The following is a 19,640-nucleotide window of genomic DNA, read 5'->3' on the forward strand; positions in this document are numbered from 1 at the left end:
GGTATTATATTCGGTACAGTACATTTATCTATTTATTTAACTGTATTAAACAATATAAAACGAATTGGCCATAATTGACTGAGCAAACTAATGCTTACTGCTGTAACCTACTAATAACACTTAAGTAAATCTGAAGATTATTATATAGCAGATGCCTTGGAGGATAAGTCGTGGACAACTGTAGATCATCTAAGCTCCACTGTGTTTAAATTCAAATCCTCTGCCATTGTTATTTAACCCTTGTGTCTGAAAACTAAAGTATTATACTCTTATTAGGGGACTAAATTGAAAAACTCCATAAAAAGATTATGTTGAAATAATTTCCCACTTTCTTTTCCATAAATATTTTATTCAACTTCAGCCCTGATCATAACCATTTTTTATATTATTTTTGTAATGAAATACTCCCACTTTTCTGAAAAGAGTTGTTAAATATGACAAAAAAACAATGTGTGGTGGTTATGATCGGGCTGAAGTTGAATAAACAATTTATGAAGAGTAAAAAAAAAATACAAGATAATTAAAAGATTATGCCACATATTATGTTGGCTACAAACATAATCACTGCAAAGTTATCAAACAAATACGAATCTGATCAGACACAAGGGTTAAGTTGTTGTTCCCTTTCTAATTTCCTCAAAAACATCTAGTCTAGTTAATGTGATCAATATTATTTGACAATTGATGCTTTTTGTTGGACATTTCAGTCAGTGAGCTCATACTTTGAGCTCATAAATGTATAGTTAAAATGATTGAGACAACGCAATCTTGTCTTCGTTGTGCATGAATGCGTGTGCTCACCACACACAATACGTGTGTCACTATTCTGGCAGTGGCTATCAGTGGAGGCTGCTGACCAAATTTTTAGGTGAAGCACAAATTATTATATTATATTATATATTAAATAATATTTTTAAAACATCCCCCACTGTGTGTCAGTGGTCAGTGGACACAGATGAAAACATATTAACATTAGGTGACAGCGGACCTGACCAGATGAAAACATATTAGGTGACAGCGCACCTGACCAGATGAAATAATATTAGGTGACAGCGCACCTGACCAGATCAAAACATATTAGGTGAAGGTGACAAGGAAGCCACAGACTCATACCCCCCCGACACTCAACTAACCGCCTCGGACAGTCCTTCATACCAGTGGCCATCAGGCTCCACAACAGTGGGCAGCGACTGCTGCCAGACATCGACCTAGAACTAATAGGAACCCAAGTAGGACAATAACACTACCTTATGCATACTGCACCTTATGTGGATACTGTGATACTGTGAATAATGAATAATGTATATTTCAGTTAGTTAGATAGTAAATTATATTGACCTATTTGTTTACACTGCTTGTGTTGTTTTCACTACCTGTACCCCCCCCCCTTCCCCCATGCTGCTATGATGCCTGAATTTCCCCAAGGGGATCAATAAAGGAATATCTTATCTTATCTTAAAAGGAAAGATGAAATTACCTACCTGGGTTCCATCCTATAGAGGCAAATCTTTCCTGTGACAAAATGGGATCCAATGTAATAAAACTAAGTCAACCAACGAACTAGATTCCTGTACCGGATCTCCTCTCTGGTAAACAAGAATACCTTGAAGACTCTAACAGGAGCACTCATTCAAGGGTACTACGACTATGCTTGCACCTCATGGTACCAAAGCACCTCAAAGGCACTAAAAACAAGATTACAAACATCACAAAACAAACTGGTCAGACTACTGCTTGACCTTACTCCTAAAACCCACCTCACCCCTGTCCAATTTGACAACCTAGGATGGCTTAGAGTAGACGACAGAGTACAGCAACTTGCAATGGGCCTGGTCTACAAGATACACTACACCACTAAGATACCCATGTGCATGTCAAAATACTTCCCAAAGGTCAGTGAATACCACGACCACAACACCAGAGGGAGTTCCACAAATCATGTTCAACCCAGATAAAATAATAATAAAAAAAAAAAAAAAAAAATTAATAAAAGAAAATAGTCATAACTTAGAAATTAGATTGCATAGGTCTATGAATCAATATCGCGATTCTGTTTCAATTAATTGCCCAGCCCTACAGTGTGTACAGTAAGTTAGCTTGGTGATTATCATTGTGATGTAGGCTAAGCTGCCTAGCTACTGTTAGCATACAAGCACTGTAGCCTACTTACTTTTTCATCCACAGCGTTTTTTCTGATCCAGATGCATAAATCCACTTCTTCATGTTGCTCAGTTGCTGGTTTATACTTCGGTCCTAATGTTGGCGCAAAGTTTAATTTAGCCTGACTTGTTATAGCTGTACAGCTTACTAACTACTAAACAACAACTTTCTCATAGTCTCAACTTTTACATAGTCAAAATGGGTCCAGCTGCATGTGAGGAGGATAGGTTTAGCTCGGGCCAATCTCAAGTTTCTCAAGTTTCTTTATTAGTTGTCATACAGAAGTACAGAATACTTTTATACAAAATGCTTCTTTATGTTACATTTTGTATAAAAGTATTCTGTACTTCTGTATGACAACTAATAAAGAAACTTGAGAAACTTGAGATTGGCCTGAGCTAAACCTATCCTCCTCACATGCAGCTGGACCCATTTTGACTTTGCAATGCAGAAATCTCTGATTGGATTTGCAAGGCTGCCAATCATATTCAACCTCCGTGTATTGGATGTCAAGGGCTGTCAATCAATCAATCCTCCATTCAATGGCAAGAGTTTAACTGCACAGACCGTTCTTAGATGAAGTTAATAGCCTATTTTGATTCGCTGTTATTTATTATTTATTTAACAATGGGTCACACCTGTGAAATTTTCTTCACGAATAATTACTGCAGGCAATACTGCAGTGCAGGCCTGCTCAGAGCTGTCAATTTTGGCCATTTTTGAAGAAAAAAAAATTCACTGGCATTTTTTTACAGAGGAAAACATTTATAATAAAAAAAAATTATAATAATAATTTAAAAAAAATATATATATATAGTTTTTTTTTTTATATATATATATAGGTATATGTAAATTAATAATAATTATGAATTATGAGTGAATTTGTGTTTCACGTGTTGTCATAGAGAAACCTCCACTGGTGGCTATATATAGTATTGTTAATGAAAGCCTGTTATAAGGTCTGTTATTTTTTTTTGTGTAAAAGGTATGGTCACTGGAAGTATGATGAGACCCTAGAAAAAAATAAATTTTCATATTAAAGCCATGTTGTCATTTTTGTTCACACATTTTTGGAAATATGGTCATATAAGAATTGTATTATTATTTATTTAACAATAGTGTGTTTAACAGCAGGAAAAAAACATGTAATGTTATGATGTATACATATCAGCAGCAATATTTTAATGTAAAATTTACATTAATCAGTATTGATTCCTTAACTTTACAAGTTACAAGTAGATGTACAAGTTACAAATGTACAAGTAGAGTACCATTTAGATTATGGTTGAATAAACATTGATGTCTAACATTGATTCAATATAAAATCAACTAAAATGTGGGTGTAGATTACCATTTAGATTATGGTTGAATAAACATTGATGTCTAACATTGATTCAATATAAAATCAACTAAAATGTGCATGTAGATTACCATTTAAATGATGGTTGAATCAACATTGATATAGTATCAGTTATGGTTGACACCTAACGTTGATTCAACATGTAAGTCATAGACAACGATTTGTATAATTTCGATGTCAGGCTTCAACATAGATTCAATATTTCTGCCTAACCCTATTTCAACGTTGATTCACTCATTTTTTGCTATCTGGGAAACCCCTTCAATAAAGTTATGCCACTAAAAACTCAGCAGAGTTATTTTACAGATCTTTCCTAAATTGTTACAATCAAACTCCTTCAATAAAGTGGCACCACTAAAAGTTAATCAGACAGACACTTTTATTGTACAGATTGTTAGAAACAAAAAGCTTCAAGTGTTAACAAACGCTCAGGATTGTAAAACTGCTTTATTTTGGAAGCAAGTGTGCTGTATAAAACAGATTCAAATGATTTAAAACTTTAGCTTGCAGTGTTTGTTCAAATGTAATGTTTAAATACAGTATGTAAAGTTAAAAACCTATAGAAGTACAATCTAAACACTATTTATGGATCAATATGCATGGCAGCTGCCACCATTGGTGTGTGAATGTGTGTGAATAGGTGAATGAGAGGCCATACACGCTTTGGATAAAAGCGCTATTGCTATATAAGTGCAGTCCATTGAACATAACATAATGGCCAAGTAGTAAATTAAACTTTATGTCCACAATTCTGAACTATCCCTTCAATGTCATCAGATGATTTCAACTTTTAAAAGCGGAGAAAGCAACATATTGTGCTGTTGAACCGAGGGGGTTGTGGTCAGGTCTACAGTTTTTTAGCTTTACCATTTCAGTTTTATATTGTTTTCCACAATATTCTCCCGACCCCTGGGGGCTCCATAATATATGTGAACATTATACTGTTTAATTCAGAATCCCAACTATACAGTGTATTACTAAGTAAAAATCAAAACATACCACACCACAAAAGGTCAATGAATCAGTGGCACAAGTGAAGAGCAGATAAGGAACAATCCTCCAGATTGGCAGTAATCAGCTGGATCCTTGGTGCATGGTGCATCTGGGAAAATGAAAAAAAAGGACACTATGATTCACTGGAAAGTCTGGGACTGTACATTAGGAGGGGGTGGGTGGTAGGAAAAAAGATACATACGGTGGGGAGGAGACTGTCTACAGATACACCTGTGTGATGTTGCTACGGAGTTAAGCTAATAAACGTATACTCACAACCACAGCAGGGGACACAACTATTTTGTTACCCTGCCATGTGGCGGACAGACCTCGCAAATGTCACTCACCCAATAGCCTCCAGCTGCAACCACTCGAGTCACTGAGTGATGACTGCTTGGCGCCGCCTCGGTAGAAAAAATTCCCTTTTCATGATATTTGGCGCCTCTGATTGGCTCAATTTAGTTTCAATCTGTATGCATCTACAAATCATATTATACCAGGTAGTCAATTCCGTTAGACTGCGAATCAAATTGACGGATCTCCCCAATCAAATTGACGGAAATCCGTCTTGAGACGGAACGCTTTAATGCCTGCATTCAACATCGATTATCTATTGTTCAGGATGTAGGAACGTTATACTTTTTCATTCATACATTCATACAAAAAGACCCTCTAGAATATAAGTATGTTTTTATCATTTTCTGTAGTAATTCCTAGAATGTGAGTTATAGACCTAAACGCATATAGATTATCAATTGCCATTTATTAGACACGCTATATTAAAAAATGCAACTGTATATGATTGTATACGTTATGCGTCATCATGCACGGAGGAAAGGGGGGGGGGGGGGGGGCGTTTATAATTACGTGATCGTCAGTAAATGCTTTATGTAGTATGGGTGATATATTGATCAGATGGTTTGCAGTGAAATGAATAAATTGGGCTGAAAATAACGTTAGTGTCCTCTTACCGTGCGTCAAAGAGACTGGCGGTGAAATATCCCAAGTATAGGACGTCGATCGCCTAGGTCCATTTCCGGTTTGTATGTCGCAATAAACGCCGAAATCATATCGATTATTAAGTTTATAAAGCGATCCATATGTACTATAGTGTCTGTCGGGAGCCTTGCAATAATGTCTGACGGCCGGATTAATTTAATCGACGCACAGCCCCCACTTCCTGTTGTTCGAGTGTAACTCGCCCGACCATCCACCAGGTGGCGGTATTGAGCCGTCGTTGTATTGAGCCGTAGGGTCCAGCTGCAGCGTCGGAGGTGTATACATAGACGCCTGCGCAATAGAGCATGCGAAGCATCTGCTCTATGACTATTGAACATGGGGGGGCAAACATCTGATTTTGCTCCCCCACTTTTTGATCATATGAAAAATATGATATACCCCCCCCCCCTCCCATATATAAATCTAACCATAACTACGTAATTTCAATCAAATTACTAATACGCAATGACACTTAATAGCAAGTTTTTAAGTTTCCAAAGATTGTGTGACCCCCCAATTTAATGGGTTGATCCAGTGCCCACGGGCCACGGTTCGTCGGCATGACGTATACGACATGTTGGGGGAGGAGGCGGCTTTTTCGAATGCCATTGAAAAATTCAGGCTGGATATTGGATAACATTGTGAGGATTATTCTTCAGCGTTTACATCAAAATGGAGCAAATCATCACGTAAGTCGAACACTGTGACTGTATACTAAATGCGCAAACAGATTGAAACTGAATATTTCTCGTATGGTGAGCCTCCGCGCTGCACCGAGTGAATCCACAGTCACTTGCTCCTCAATGGGAAACCAACCTAGATTTACCCTGAAGGACTGGTTCTGGCCGAACCGTTCGTTATACAAGTATCACAGAGACATTACAAAGGTGCTCACAGTTGCACAAGGGGTTCGGACAGAGATACAGGATGGTTTGAAAGCTCGGCGTTGCTAATAAATATTTTAAATATTTCTTTATAAACTGCTCAAAGCGGCATTATTTCCGCCGTTGGGTGATCACAGTGCCTGCGCACCATCCCGTATCTCTGTCCGAAACCCTCTGTCACGAAAGGGGCTAGTATGGACCCTGATGTAAACAAGACAAACGTCTTTCTCTGGTCTGCATCCCCTTAACAATTGTGTGTATTGAGCCGTACTGTATTGTACCCATTCTGCAATCTGTTAAATAAAGTTTTCATTCATTCAGCCGCCGCGCTCACTGGGGCTATTGATAGCGTCAATTCATTGTTGTTGTTGGTACTGCCGCTGCGGATGTGAACGGGGCCGGAGGGGCTTTGGGAGGATGGGAAAGTTATTATTATTATTATAATAGTAATTGGCTATCATACGTGCCTAGCTAGCGTTAGCTAAAAGAGCCCTCGCAGTGAAGTTATTATTATTATAGCTATCATACTGCAATATAAACTGAGTTTTATAGTGAAAAGAGCAGCTTTATTTTGGTCAAGATTGAAGGCTCTATATTGCAGGAAATTGCACATACAGGTGTTCATTAAATGTAAAAAAAATCTGCAGCCAAACCACCCATTGCAAAAAAGAAAAGAAAAAAAAAGGTAAAAAAAAAGGAAAAAAAAAGAATAAAAAAAAATCTTGCACCCCCACTTTCAACTATAACTAGGCGGCCATGATATGAATTTTGAATGCCATGGCGAAAAAATTCAATATTGATCTCAATAACGCTGTACAGTGAGATTTGGCAGTCAAAGCATGGCGGGCAATAACGCTTTACAGCGTGGATGTGTTAATAATGATTTGAAGATGTTTACACTTTTTTTTTACAACCCTACTGTTCTCCCAAGAATTAAATAAAGGTTTGATGATGATGACATGTCCTAGAAGAGAGATATAGATAGAGTGGGTGTGTTTGTGTTTGTACATGCAAGTTATACTCACATCAGCTTAAGGGAGATGCCATCCATGTCAATTCAGCATAGGATGATTCAGATGGCCTTGTGGTCAGCAGGGTCCCCCCCTCTGGCTGCTGGCCTCTGGTAGAGGTGTAGATCACCAGTGTCATCCTGAGATGACACTGAGAACCTCTGAGAACACAATTATACTTTAGACAGTGGCTTGCGAGCACGATGAGCCTCATTTCTTTATTTTGTGATTGCTCTATCTATCCGATCTTATTACAAAATACTTGCCTCCTAGATCACTAAATGCGGGGCTCCTATCCTATTGAACATATTTTACTTTGTGTGTTTATTTTAACAATAATTTGTGATGCCATCACACAAACTGGCATTTAAAGGGTAAAATTTCAAAAAGTCCTGCACCAGAATGCAGGAAATTAAGTTTTTGTAACAAAATAATTGTGTGTGTGTGTGTGTGTGTGTGTGTGTGTGTGTGTGTGTGTGTGTGTGTGTGTGTGTGTGTGTGTGTGTGTGTGTATGTGTGTGTGTGTGTGTGTGAGAGAGAGAGAGAGAGAGAATGGTGGACAATTGCTTGCTGTGTGAGAGAGAGAGAGAGAGAGAGAGAGAGAGAGAGAGAGAGAGAGAGAGAAAAAGAGATAGAGATTAAGTACATTTGCTGAAATACAGTTGTTCTTAATTTTCTCACTTGCTATGTGAGAATGTTAGTTATTATGTTCTCAATGCCCCTTGCATTGTATGAGTTGTGTGGAAGCGTTTGCTAGTTCTTGTGCTATCCCTTTGTACATTGTGGCTGTGTCTGACAAAAGTTAACAATAAATAATGGTATTAGGAATACATTTGCCTCCTGCGTGAACTGTGCATAGCTGAATAGACTGTATTTTAACGCCGGTCATATGGTGGTACTTGGAGAGCCAGCTACATTCTCAGGTGGTACTTGGTGTAAAAAGTTTGAGAACCACTGATCTATCGTGTATAAAATTCAACTCACAATTCTACATGGGCTTCAGGTGGTGGTCTGCGTCTTCTCCGCGGTGGTGACAAACTTCCCGCAACTGGCGAAGAATCTCTAAAATATTGGATTGACAGTCACACACAACAGAATATTATTTTATGCCTGAATTTCCCCAAAATGGCTAATTGGACAGCTCTTCTCCACCATCAGTGGCTATACGTGTCAGATAGGTGCAGATAGGAGAATCTGTCTGAATGACAAAGAAATCGCTTAACTCTCCCTCCCTCGGCCGCTATTGGCGCGACGGTGTAGCGGTCATTCCTATATGGTAAGATAGGTAGACGACTATGAGCCCAGATGCAACGAGTAATTGTCTACTCAAAATCAACTAAGTGTCATGATTACGTCATTACAACCTGGGACTTGGATGGGAGAGCAGGAAAGATCCAATGTCTTCAGTAAAAAATCCGCCAATCAATGCAAAGGTAAACATACGTCTTTAGAGACGATTTATATAAGAATAAACACCAGTGAACTTGTGTATAAAATTCAACTCACACTCAAGGCAGTCTCTGCCTGCATGCAACTGCTGGTCTCTGGTGGTAATTCAGGAATGGCTTCAAGTTCCTCTGGCGAAGAATCTCTGAAATATTGAATACGACAATACATTTTTTATGCCAGTGAGAGAGGGAGACAGAGATAGAGGGAGAGACAGACATAGCACTGCTGTGTCATCAAATGACAAAGGCTTTGGCAATGTAGGTGTTGTGTGAAGTGGAGGGGGTCGGGGTGAGAGAGACAGAAAGACAGAGATGAAAACACAGATAAAGGTGTGAAGTTTGAAGTGGGGTGAGAGAGACAGACAATATTGAATTGAAAGATAATACTTACTGAGCTGAATCAATGGCAGTGTGGTAATAGGGGCTGGAGTTATACATTGGCATTCCTAGAGAAAGAGCAACATAATTAACAAAATAAGAAAAAAATAAGCACCATCAAAGTAGTAAAGTTATCAATGAGTACCATATACAGTAGCAAGTGTACCTAGCTCCATATACCTAGCGCATGTCTGGTGGTAAAAACAAAACATGATTTGAGAATGTGTTAGTTAACTCACCTTGATAGCCTTGGGGGTGGCGATGATTGCCAGCTAATTCTAAAAAGAAGACGATCAAAATATTCAAAAAACCTTGTATGCAATTTATCAAGACTGTGTATATTATATATATATATATATGTTTAGAGTAGCAGGAGCTAGAAGTTCCAATATGTCAGTCTTTCAAAGCCCCATTTTTTATATATAACAAAAGGCAGAATGAACATCACTGCCGCCCTGCTGGATTAAATTCTGAATTGCAGGTAGGCCTGAATAAGTATTTACTGTGCAAAATAACCAAAACCAGATAAACAATATCTGTTTTTTATGAAGCACAGATCATGTTAATTAAGTATTCTGAGTCTGAGCAGACAGAAAACCATCTTACCCTCAGCAAGGGATTCCTTTGTGCTGAAGACCCACAATGCAACACAACAACTTCAAGCTAAAATGCCTCACATACAAAACGAAATAAAATATAGAGCCATGGCTGTGTCCCAAGTTTAACACAATTGAACTATAGTAAAGTATTTGTTAACACTATGTAAGGGGCTGAGGGGAATGGTGGTCAATGGATGCTATGTTCCTGCCTGTTGGCTCCCCCCAATGGAGAGAAGAAGACTGACAGCTGCACACATGCAGACACACACACACACAGCTGTCTTTCAATTAGCAATCAGCATGCCTCTCAAAGAGGACAGACCAAGAACATCAGTGTGTGTCTTGGAATGGAGAGTGGGAGAGCTGTGGGGAGACAACCAAACCGTGAGTTAAACAGCCGGTAAGCCGGACAGCGGCCCGGCCTAGTTAAAGACTGGACTATAGCAAAGACAATTCGGTGCTTCACAGGGAGCCAGTATGATTTTTGTTTGTTTCTTAATTTTCTGTTTTGTTTAAATAAATGCCCCTGGCCATTGTCCAGCGGGGAGCTAAAGCTGTTTGACTGTGTGTTTGATTATTTGTACAACCATATTGCACCTTCCACCTAACCCTGTCTGTTACAAAGGGTCAGATTAAACCGAATATATATATTTATTGCTTGAGATACCCTGTATAATATTTGTATATCGTTTGATATCCCTTGTATATTCTTTGTACATATACACGGAATATCCCTTTACCTAGTACAGGCCAGACCATAATATTCGTTCTCCTATTGGACAGCGACCCCCTAGGCGCCACGGCCATACCCCCAATGTCTAGTTCAAAGTCACCGCTAAGACATGTCTCAACATGCCCAGATTTGCGCAGTAATACGAGACAGAAATAAGGCTGGTACTAGATTATTCACCTTACGTATAAATACGTTGCAGGTGGATACAGCAGTTAGTTACCCTAATAAGTTGAAGCCTTCACCACGATACAACGTGCTGTGAAGTGGGCCCGTTTTGCCCCGAAATAGAGCATTGAGACCGCGTGCGAATTGATAGCTGAAGTGTCAGAGTTTAACGCTGTATCGTCGAGTTCGACCTATTCTATTATTAAGTAATAGTCTATTATGTATAGTGTATCGTGCGGCTACCGTTCTACAGTGACCAGCATTACCAACGTTTCATCGTACCGAGCTAGTGTGCTTATCCAGGCTGGGCGGCCTAACCTTGTGCCGTCATCCGAGGAGCCCTAGACGAGAACCGTGTGGATATGTACACTGGATAACCTACACCGACGACTACAGAGCCCTTTTCGGCTGGATTATATTGCTTTGGTCCTGTGGCTGCTGGAGCAGAGAATCGTCTACCCCCACTACCGTGTGGGATTTATCCTGTGAGGAGCACCGTCGAGCCCGCCTCTAGGACTCTGAGGCTGGCTAGCTTTCACCCATGCTGCAGTGCATACCGGAGAATAGCTGTTGCTTTGTCTACGGACCAAGGGATTATTGCACTGTCTCCTGTACCTGGAGTTTCTTTATTCCTCGTTGATCCAGACTTTTGCTACCGACAAATCCTCTCCCCTGCTGGCTTACAACCGGAGGGAACCCCCCTAGTATCTCCAGCTGACCTACGAGTGTACCTTATATAATTCTTATGCTACAGGTGGTATTAATTATCCCCTTCGTAATATGCTCATGGACTTACGCTCTTGACCTATTCATGCACATTCTTCGCCTTACAAGCGCAACTCTCATTCTCAATAAATGTAAGATAATCTTGATGCTCTTCTAATAAATATTACAAACAGTACTTTCTTTGTTAAGCCGTGTTATTGTGTGGGTGTTCATCTCATATACATGTGTACTGTATGGCCAGTAGTAATGTACATAACTCAGTAGTGGTTTAATGATACCATACTTATTCAATACAGTCAGGGAATTGTACCCCTCAGTTACACTGTCTGCTACCTTTGTTACAATGGTGGAGAATGCGGGCATTGCAATATGTTTTTACAATAATCAAACACTGTTAAAAGCTGCATGGACAAATAGTAAACAGACTTGATTTATGAAAAAAAAATAAAATAAAAAAAAAAAACAGCATGGAGAACCTGGTGATACAGCTGTTAAAGGCCAATGAGGAGCAGAAGACTATGCACCGGGAGCTCCTGGCAGAACAAAGGCAGCAGAATGCTCTCATGTATGCAGAGATGAAGAAAGGTATGGCGCCAGGCTCTACCCATCACAGTGGAGCTGGGGGTCAACCCAACCCGAGCAGGTTTATCCCCAAGATGACTGAAAATGATGATGTGGAAGCCTATTTTCTGGCATTTGAACGAACAGCCACCAGGGAGAAGTGGGCTGAGGACACCTGGGCAGATCTCATTGGACCTTTTCTCACCGGGCCTGCGCAGCATGCCTATCTTGACCTCTCCCCTGAACAAGCTAAGGTATATACCTGTAGAGGTGGATGGCAATGAATAAGACACTGGAGAGAGTGGATCCATTTCAATTGACTATTCTTTGTTTAGTTCCTGCATAGCATTTCACACATCATGGCATGCAATCCTCACTTCCTGTATTCATGCTTCTTCTTCATGCCTGTCTAGGCAGGTCACCTCTGTTGACACCAAGTGGTGCAAATAAGTAACTGCATGCTTCACACTGTGTAACAGTAGGACACAACATTTCCTCTCTTTGTAGAAAAAACATTTCCTCAGAGGCTAAATAAAATTATCTCAGAACCTGCATTCAGGCATAACCATTTTCCTTAACTGTACTCAGTACTGTATGAATAAAGGTTAGTAAACCAGAAAATATAAGAAAGGTGAACATGAACATGAACACAAAATACTCTGTTTCACAGATCTGAAATAGGATACAACTGTAGGATTTTTCTTTTCTTTTTTTAACACTACATTGCATACTTTTGAAAATACAACAAAACAAAAGATCTGTTGACAAGCTACATTCGGAAGACCAATATCTAATCAGTCACATATTCTTGCATCCAGTTAGGCTTCTTTCTGACTCGTGGTTTCTTTGGAGAGGATGGAGAGGCAAGGTCAGGTGAAGCAGGAATGTTCTGTGGCTTTACGGCTGCACAGCGATCAGGAGCTAGGTGAGAGGCGTTCCATCTTCGGCCATCTTCCAGCAAGTATGTGCTTTGGCCGACCTTCTTAGTGACTCTCAGGGGAGCACCAAACTTTGGGTGAGCTTTGGGCACATGGAGAGGTGTTTTCACCCGTACACTATCCCCTTCTTGAAAAGGTGGAGTGCATGCGCCTCGTTTTCCATCAGTATAAGTCTTCATCTTGTGTTGATGGCGTGTGACTTTCTCTCGTACCTGTTCATCCGAGACAGGGTCAGTATGAGAGCGCGGCAGGACAGTCAACTTTGTGCGCATCTTCCGGCCATACAGTAGTTGATAGGGAGACACACCTGTAGCTGCATGCGGTGTGGCACGGTAAGCCATCAGGAAGGCAGTAATGGCAGGTTTCCATGGTACAGACTGTATGATAGCCATCTGCACAGTCTCTTTCAGGACACGATTGAAACGCTCTATGGCGCCATTCGCAGCAGGGTAGTACACAGAGACTCTGTGGTGTACAACATCCCGTTCAGCTAGGAAAGCAGCAAAGTCAGCTGAAGTAAACTGTTTTCCATTGTCTGTCACAATGGATTCCGGGTTTCCTTGTTTACTGAAGACGGAGGAGAGGAAGGATGTAACATCCTTTGTAGTGATATTTGCAGTGAAAGCGACCTCTGGCCACTTGCTGTAGTAGTCAATCAGAGTGATGGCATATCGACAGTCCCATGTAGCTGTTTCAAAAGGACCGACAATGTCCATTGCAAGCTTTTGCCATGGCCTGTCCGGGAATGTAACTGGTTGTAGTGGAGCAGGGCGTGGCTTTGCAGTCTTGTCATTGGACTGGCATGGCTGACATGACTGAATTGTAGAGTGGACCAGGTCATCCATCTTTGGCCACCAGTAGTACTCTCTCAGGCGTTGCTTTGTTCGCACCACTCCTTGGTGTGTCTCGTGTGCAAGAGCCACCAGAGTAGCACGCAGTGCGATTGGCACAACCAGACGTGCTCCCCGAAGCACCAGTGAGTTTTCCACTGACAGTTCATGACGTATGGGGAAGTATGGGGCAACTTCTGGACTCAGCATTTTCACCTTTTGTGGCCAGCCACGTGCAATCTGTTTACGGAGTGCAGAAATCTCCGGGCAAGAGGCAGCAGCAGCCTCAAAGTCAGTAATGGGCAGAGCAGCAAGAGCATCAGTGATGTAGGCAACCATTTCAGGCTCCGCATCCAGGGCAGGGTCAGGAGCTCCAGGAAGTGGAAGACGGGACAGGCAGTCAGCCGTGTAGTTGTCTGACCCTGGGCGGTAGATCACATCATAGTCATAGGTCAAGAGCCTGGCAGACCAGCGTGCAATGCGCATTCCAGCACAACCTATGCCTTTAGTAGTAAGCAGTGTAGTGAGGGCTTGATGGTCAGTACGTAAGGTGAATTTTCGCCCCCACAAGTATGTGCGCCACTTTTCCACTGCCCAAACACATCCCAGCGCTTCCTTTTCTACAGTGGAGTATTTGCGTTCCACTGTGTTGAGAGCCCGGGAGGCAAAAGCCACTGTATGTTCCTCCCCGTCAGGATGAAGCTGGGTGAACACAGCTCCCAAGCCGTAGTCTGAGGCGTCAGTAGACACCACTGTATGCAGGGAAGGATCGAAAAGGGCAAGGGCAGTACTGTTCACCAGTAGCAGTTTAATTTTCTGAAAACTCTTCTGTGCCTCACTCGTCCAGTGAAAGTCAATGTCTTTCCTGATGCATGCCCGCATTGGCTCAGATTCTGTTGCATAGTTCGGGATGAACTTTGAATACCATGAGACTAGGCCTAGAAAAGAGCGAAGGGCAACGCCATCTGTCGGAGCTGGGGCATTCAAAACAGCTTCGATGTGCTCTTTGTCAGGCGCAATACCTTCAGCTGACACCACGTGGCCCAGGAAGCGTAGACTTGACTGATTATAGCAGCACTTTTCCTCATTCAGGAGTAGACCTGCCTCTTGCAGGCGGTGTAGAACTTGCTTCAGCCGTGCATCATGTACTGTGCTGTTGGCTCCATAGATGATAATATCATCCAGATAATTCTGCACCCCTGGCAGGCCTTTGAGGATGGTAGCCATCATCTTTTGGAATGCAGATGGTGCAGAGGAGAGGCCATAGGGCACACGGCAGTAGCGGAAGAGTCCTTCATGGGTAATGAAAGCAGTCAGGTCCCTACTTTCCTCATGTAGGGGCACCTGGTGGTAGGCACTAGCCAGATCAATGGTTGAAAACACTGTGGCCCCACGCAGAGTGGACAGCAGCTCATCTATGTGTGGAATTGGATAGCAGTCTGTAATGACAGCCTTGTTTGGCTCTCGGAGATCCACACACATACGAATGTCTCTTGTCTTCTTTCGTGTGACAACGATAGGAGACACCCAGGGGGAAGCATCAATCCTCTCTATCACACCAGCAGCCAGCTGTCTGTTTATCTCTTCTGTGACTGCATCTCTCACAGACAGGGGCAAACGGCGCAGTTTTTGTCGAACCGGGGGAACAGAGGCAGAGACTTTGACCCGGTGCACAAACTTTTTAGCACAGCCAACTAGTGGGGGAGAGGTAGAGAGGTGCAGCACAGGGGCAGTTGGAGCAGAGGCAAAAGGAGGAGGAACCACAGCACCTCCTACAATGTGAATGTTCAGTGCAATCATCAAATCCAGGCCCAGCAATGGGGTCCCCTTCTCCACCACAAAGAAGGTTGCTGCAGCAGTGACATCATCTCTAGTCACCAATGCTGAAAGACATCCCAGCACAGGTATAGGTGACTTGGTGTATGTGATTAGTTGAATAGAAGGTGGTGTTAGGTGTGACTCACCAATGTTCTTCAAACACACTTCTGGGCAGTATGGACACTGGGGACGCAGAGTCAACAACCAGGTCCATGGCATAGACTGGTGAGCCTGAAGGCTGGATCTTGACATTGCATTTTATTTTATCAGATTTACCGGCAGCCTCTTGAATGCACAGGACAGTCGATTCAGGAATCTCCACTTCTCTTACTTGATGTGTAGGAGCAGAGCGGCACACTCTGGCAAAATGTCCCTTCTTGTTACAAGTTTTGCAAGTAGCCTTAGCAGCAGGACATGAGGGAGCATTTGCTAGGTGACTGTCAGATCCACATCTGAAACATGTACGGGAGGACTTCCCAGTTGCAGCAGTAGGTGCAGGTGTGAATGGTTTATGCTGAGGCCGTGATCGAAATTGTTTCTTTTGCACTGCTTGTACTTGAAAGCTAGGTTTATCTCCAACCATGCATTTAGCTTGTTCAGCTGCAGACTCAATCTGTGTAGCAAGTGTGATAGCCTTGTCTAGAGTGAGATTAGGCTCCAGTAGTAGCTTCTCCCTAATATGGACATTTGTAACATATTGGATAAGCTGATCACGCAGCATCTCATCATTCTTATCACCAAAGTCACATGATGATGCAAGCTCTCTGAGAGCAACCACATATTGGGCAACAGTCTCATGTGGGCTTTGTACCCTTTTTCTGAATGTGTGACGTTCCACTACCACATTAGTCATTGGTGTGAAGTGTGCACTTAATGCAGTAACAGCAGCATCATAGGTATCACCTGTGTTTGGCAATGAGTGAAAAGTCCTCTGTCCTTCTGTTCCAAGGCAGTGAAGAAGAACAGCTCTTTTCCTTGCATTAGGCCAAGCATTCCCTGTTGCATTTATGACCAGTAGGTAGTTGTCAAACATTAGCATCCATGTCTTGAAAGGAATTGTAGGCTTTCCAGGGCATTGCAAAAACGGAGCAGGATTATGCACATTTACAGCCATCTTCACAAATAAATTGTCAAAAATAGTCTTCTGTAATCAAACTGTAGCAGGTGGGTTATCTCGTCGCCAATTTGTAGGGCAAGAGGAGGTGGATGGCAATGAATAAGACACTGGAGAGAGTGGATCCATTTCAATTGACTATTCTTTGTTTAGTTCCTGCATAGCATTTCACACATCATCGCATGCAATCCTCACTTCCTGTATTCATGCTTCTTCTTCATGCCTGTCTAGGCAGGTCACCTCTGTTGACACCAAGTGGTGTAAATAAGTAACTGCATGCTTCACACTGTGTAACAGTAGGACACAACAATACCCATCTAAAAAAAGAGACTTTGGCTAGGTATGGTTACAGCCTGCATGCTCGAGCTCAAAGAGTGGAAATACACCCCAGAGATGTCTGCCAGAGCCCAGCTGTATGACCTAGCTCGTTTGGGCAAATCCTGACTGACTAATGACCCAGAGGGGGTGAGTGTGTTGGAGAGAGTGGTTATGGACAAATGTATCCGTACATTACCCTATGATGCCAAGAAAATGGTGAGCCATGGTAACCCAACCGGGATTGATGATCTGGTCAATCTTGTTGAAAGCCACCAGGTCACAATTGAACTGCTAAAGTCAGGAAGGACTGAGCGACCAGAGGCTGGGAAAAACAGGAAAGTCCCAGAGAAGGCCTGAGTGTGGGAAAAAGAACCAGAGCGAGAAGACCAGGTGCTGAGACGCAGACGGTTCCCAGTGCTTGGGGATAGGAGGAGGTGCTTTGAGTGTGTAGAGGTGGGACACCTCGCCTGGGACTGCCCCACAAGGGATGAATCCATGCCTACTGCGGCCTCGGCTGGTGGAGGCTCAGGGAGGCCTTGCCACCTACTGGACTCCTGTTGGGCCACCGAATGCTCCCCTCCCCACATGGTGCCAGTAAAAATAAATGGAAAGGATGCAGGAGCACTGGTGGATTCAGGTAGTTCAGTCTCACTGGTCCAACCCCATCTCCTTGACCAGCTGGAACCTGGTGAGTCGATACCTGTGTCCTGTGTTCATGGGGATACCAGGGAATATCCTGTGGGTAAGGTTCAGCTCACCACACCTCAGGGTACCTGTGAACTGAAGGTGGGAGTGGTTCCCTGTCTCCCCGTCCCGGTGCTGGTTGGCCGAGACTGCCCCCTCTATGAGAAACTATACCGGAGGAAAAAGGTGAGCGAGAGAACTCAATATACTCGATGTAATGTAACCTCAAAAGGACGCAAACGTGTAATAACTACCCCAAAGGTGTATTCCCCAGGAGGAGAGGCCTCCAAGCTGGTGTGTGTTGCTCCGGAGAACGATGACCAGAGCTCCACAGGGCCCAGCTCAGAAGAGGAGCTGGAGAACCCATTTGCTTCCTTTCCAGATGAAGTGAGCTCGGGGGAAGCCGAGCAGGGAGCCCAGCCCTTACCCCGGTTGAGAGGACAGTTTGGTACGGCCCAGTTGGAGGATCCCAATCTGCTGCATGCTCGGAGCAATGTGCAAAAGATAGAAGGGAAACTGGCTCCCGGGGTGAGTAAACTCTCATATCCCCATTTTCTGATAAAAAATCAACTTCTCTACTATGCTCAGATGGTGGACCGTCAAAAAAGATGTTTGCTAGTGGTGCCCAAACAGTATGTGTCCACAGTTTTACACCTGGCCCACAGCCATGTCCTCGGGGCCCATCTGGGGGTCGAGAAGACCAGAGACCGTATCAGGGGACGGTTCTATTGGCCAGGAGTGGTAAGAGCGGTAACAGACTACTGTCGCACATGCCCAGAATGTCAAAAGATGGCACCAAAACCCCACTTCAAAAATCCACTGATACCATTGCCGATTATTGAGGTGCCCTTTGATAGGATTGCCATGGACCTAGTGGGACCGCTAGTGAAATCTGCAAGGGGACACCAATATATCCTTGTTGTCCTTGACTATGCCACCAGGTATCCTGAGGCCATTCCTCTCCGGAACATGACAACGAAGGGCATTGCACGGGAGCTGCTCCAGATGTTCAGCAGAGTTGGGATACCCGGAGAGATACTTACGGACCAAGGGGGACCCCCTTTATGTCTAGGATCATGAAGGACATGTGTCGGCTCCTCAAGGTAAAACAAATTAGAACTTCCGTATACCACCCACAAACGGATGGTTTGGTCGAAAGATGCTCCGGAAAGTGGTTGATAAGGATGGCAGGGACTGGGATCAGTTGCTGCCTTACCTCATGTTTTCCATTAGAGAAGTACCACAGGCATCTACAGGATTCTCACCATTTGAACTCCTGTATGGAAGGCAACCAAGGGGCCTACTTGATGTGGCTAGAGAGGCCTGGGAGGAGCAGCCCAGCCCACATCGCAGCCTGGTGGAACATGTGGAGGTGATGCGGGACCGCATGAAGGTACTGTGGCCAATGGTAAGGGAACATATGTCACAAGCCCAGGAAGCCCAAAGACGGGTCTATAATAGGGGTGCACAGCCACGTGAGTTCCAACCTGGGGACAAAGTGTTGGTACTGGTACCCACCACTGACCACAAGTTTCTGGCCTCCTGGCACGGACCATATGAGGTGGCCGAAAGGCTAGGCCCAGTTAACTACAAAGTGCGCCAGCCAGGACGCCGAAAGCCTATTCAAATCTATCATGTCAACCTGCTTAAGATGTGGTATGCCAGGGATGTGCTGGTATCTTGTGTTTCTCCTTGTGTCTTCCCTTACTCCTCACCAAGGGATGAAGGTGTCGAGGTGACGTATGGGCCAGGGCTCTCAAAAATGCAGCTGCAGCAGATGAGGGAATTGGTGCAGAGAGCCTCAGGTGTGTTCTCCAGTGTACCAGGCCAGACCACCCTGGTGGAACACCACATCCAGACAGAGCCGGGTCGGAAGGTGAAAATGCGGCCTTACAGAACCCCAGAAGCCACGAGGGTCATCA

Source organism: Notolepis coatsorum, assembly GCF_963971535.1.
Source record: "Notolepis coatsorum genome assembly, chromosome: 9".
In the NCBI taxonomy this organism is placed as follows: Eukaryota; Metazoa; Chordata; class Actinopteri; order Aulopiformes; family Paralepididae; genus Notolepis; species Notolepis coatsorum.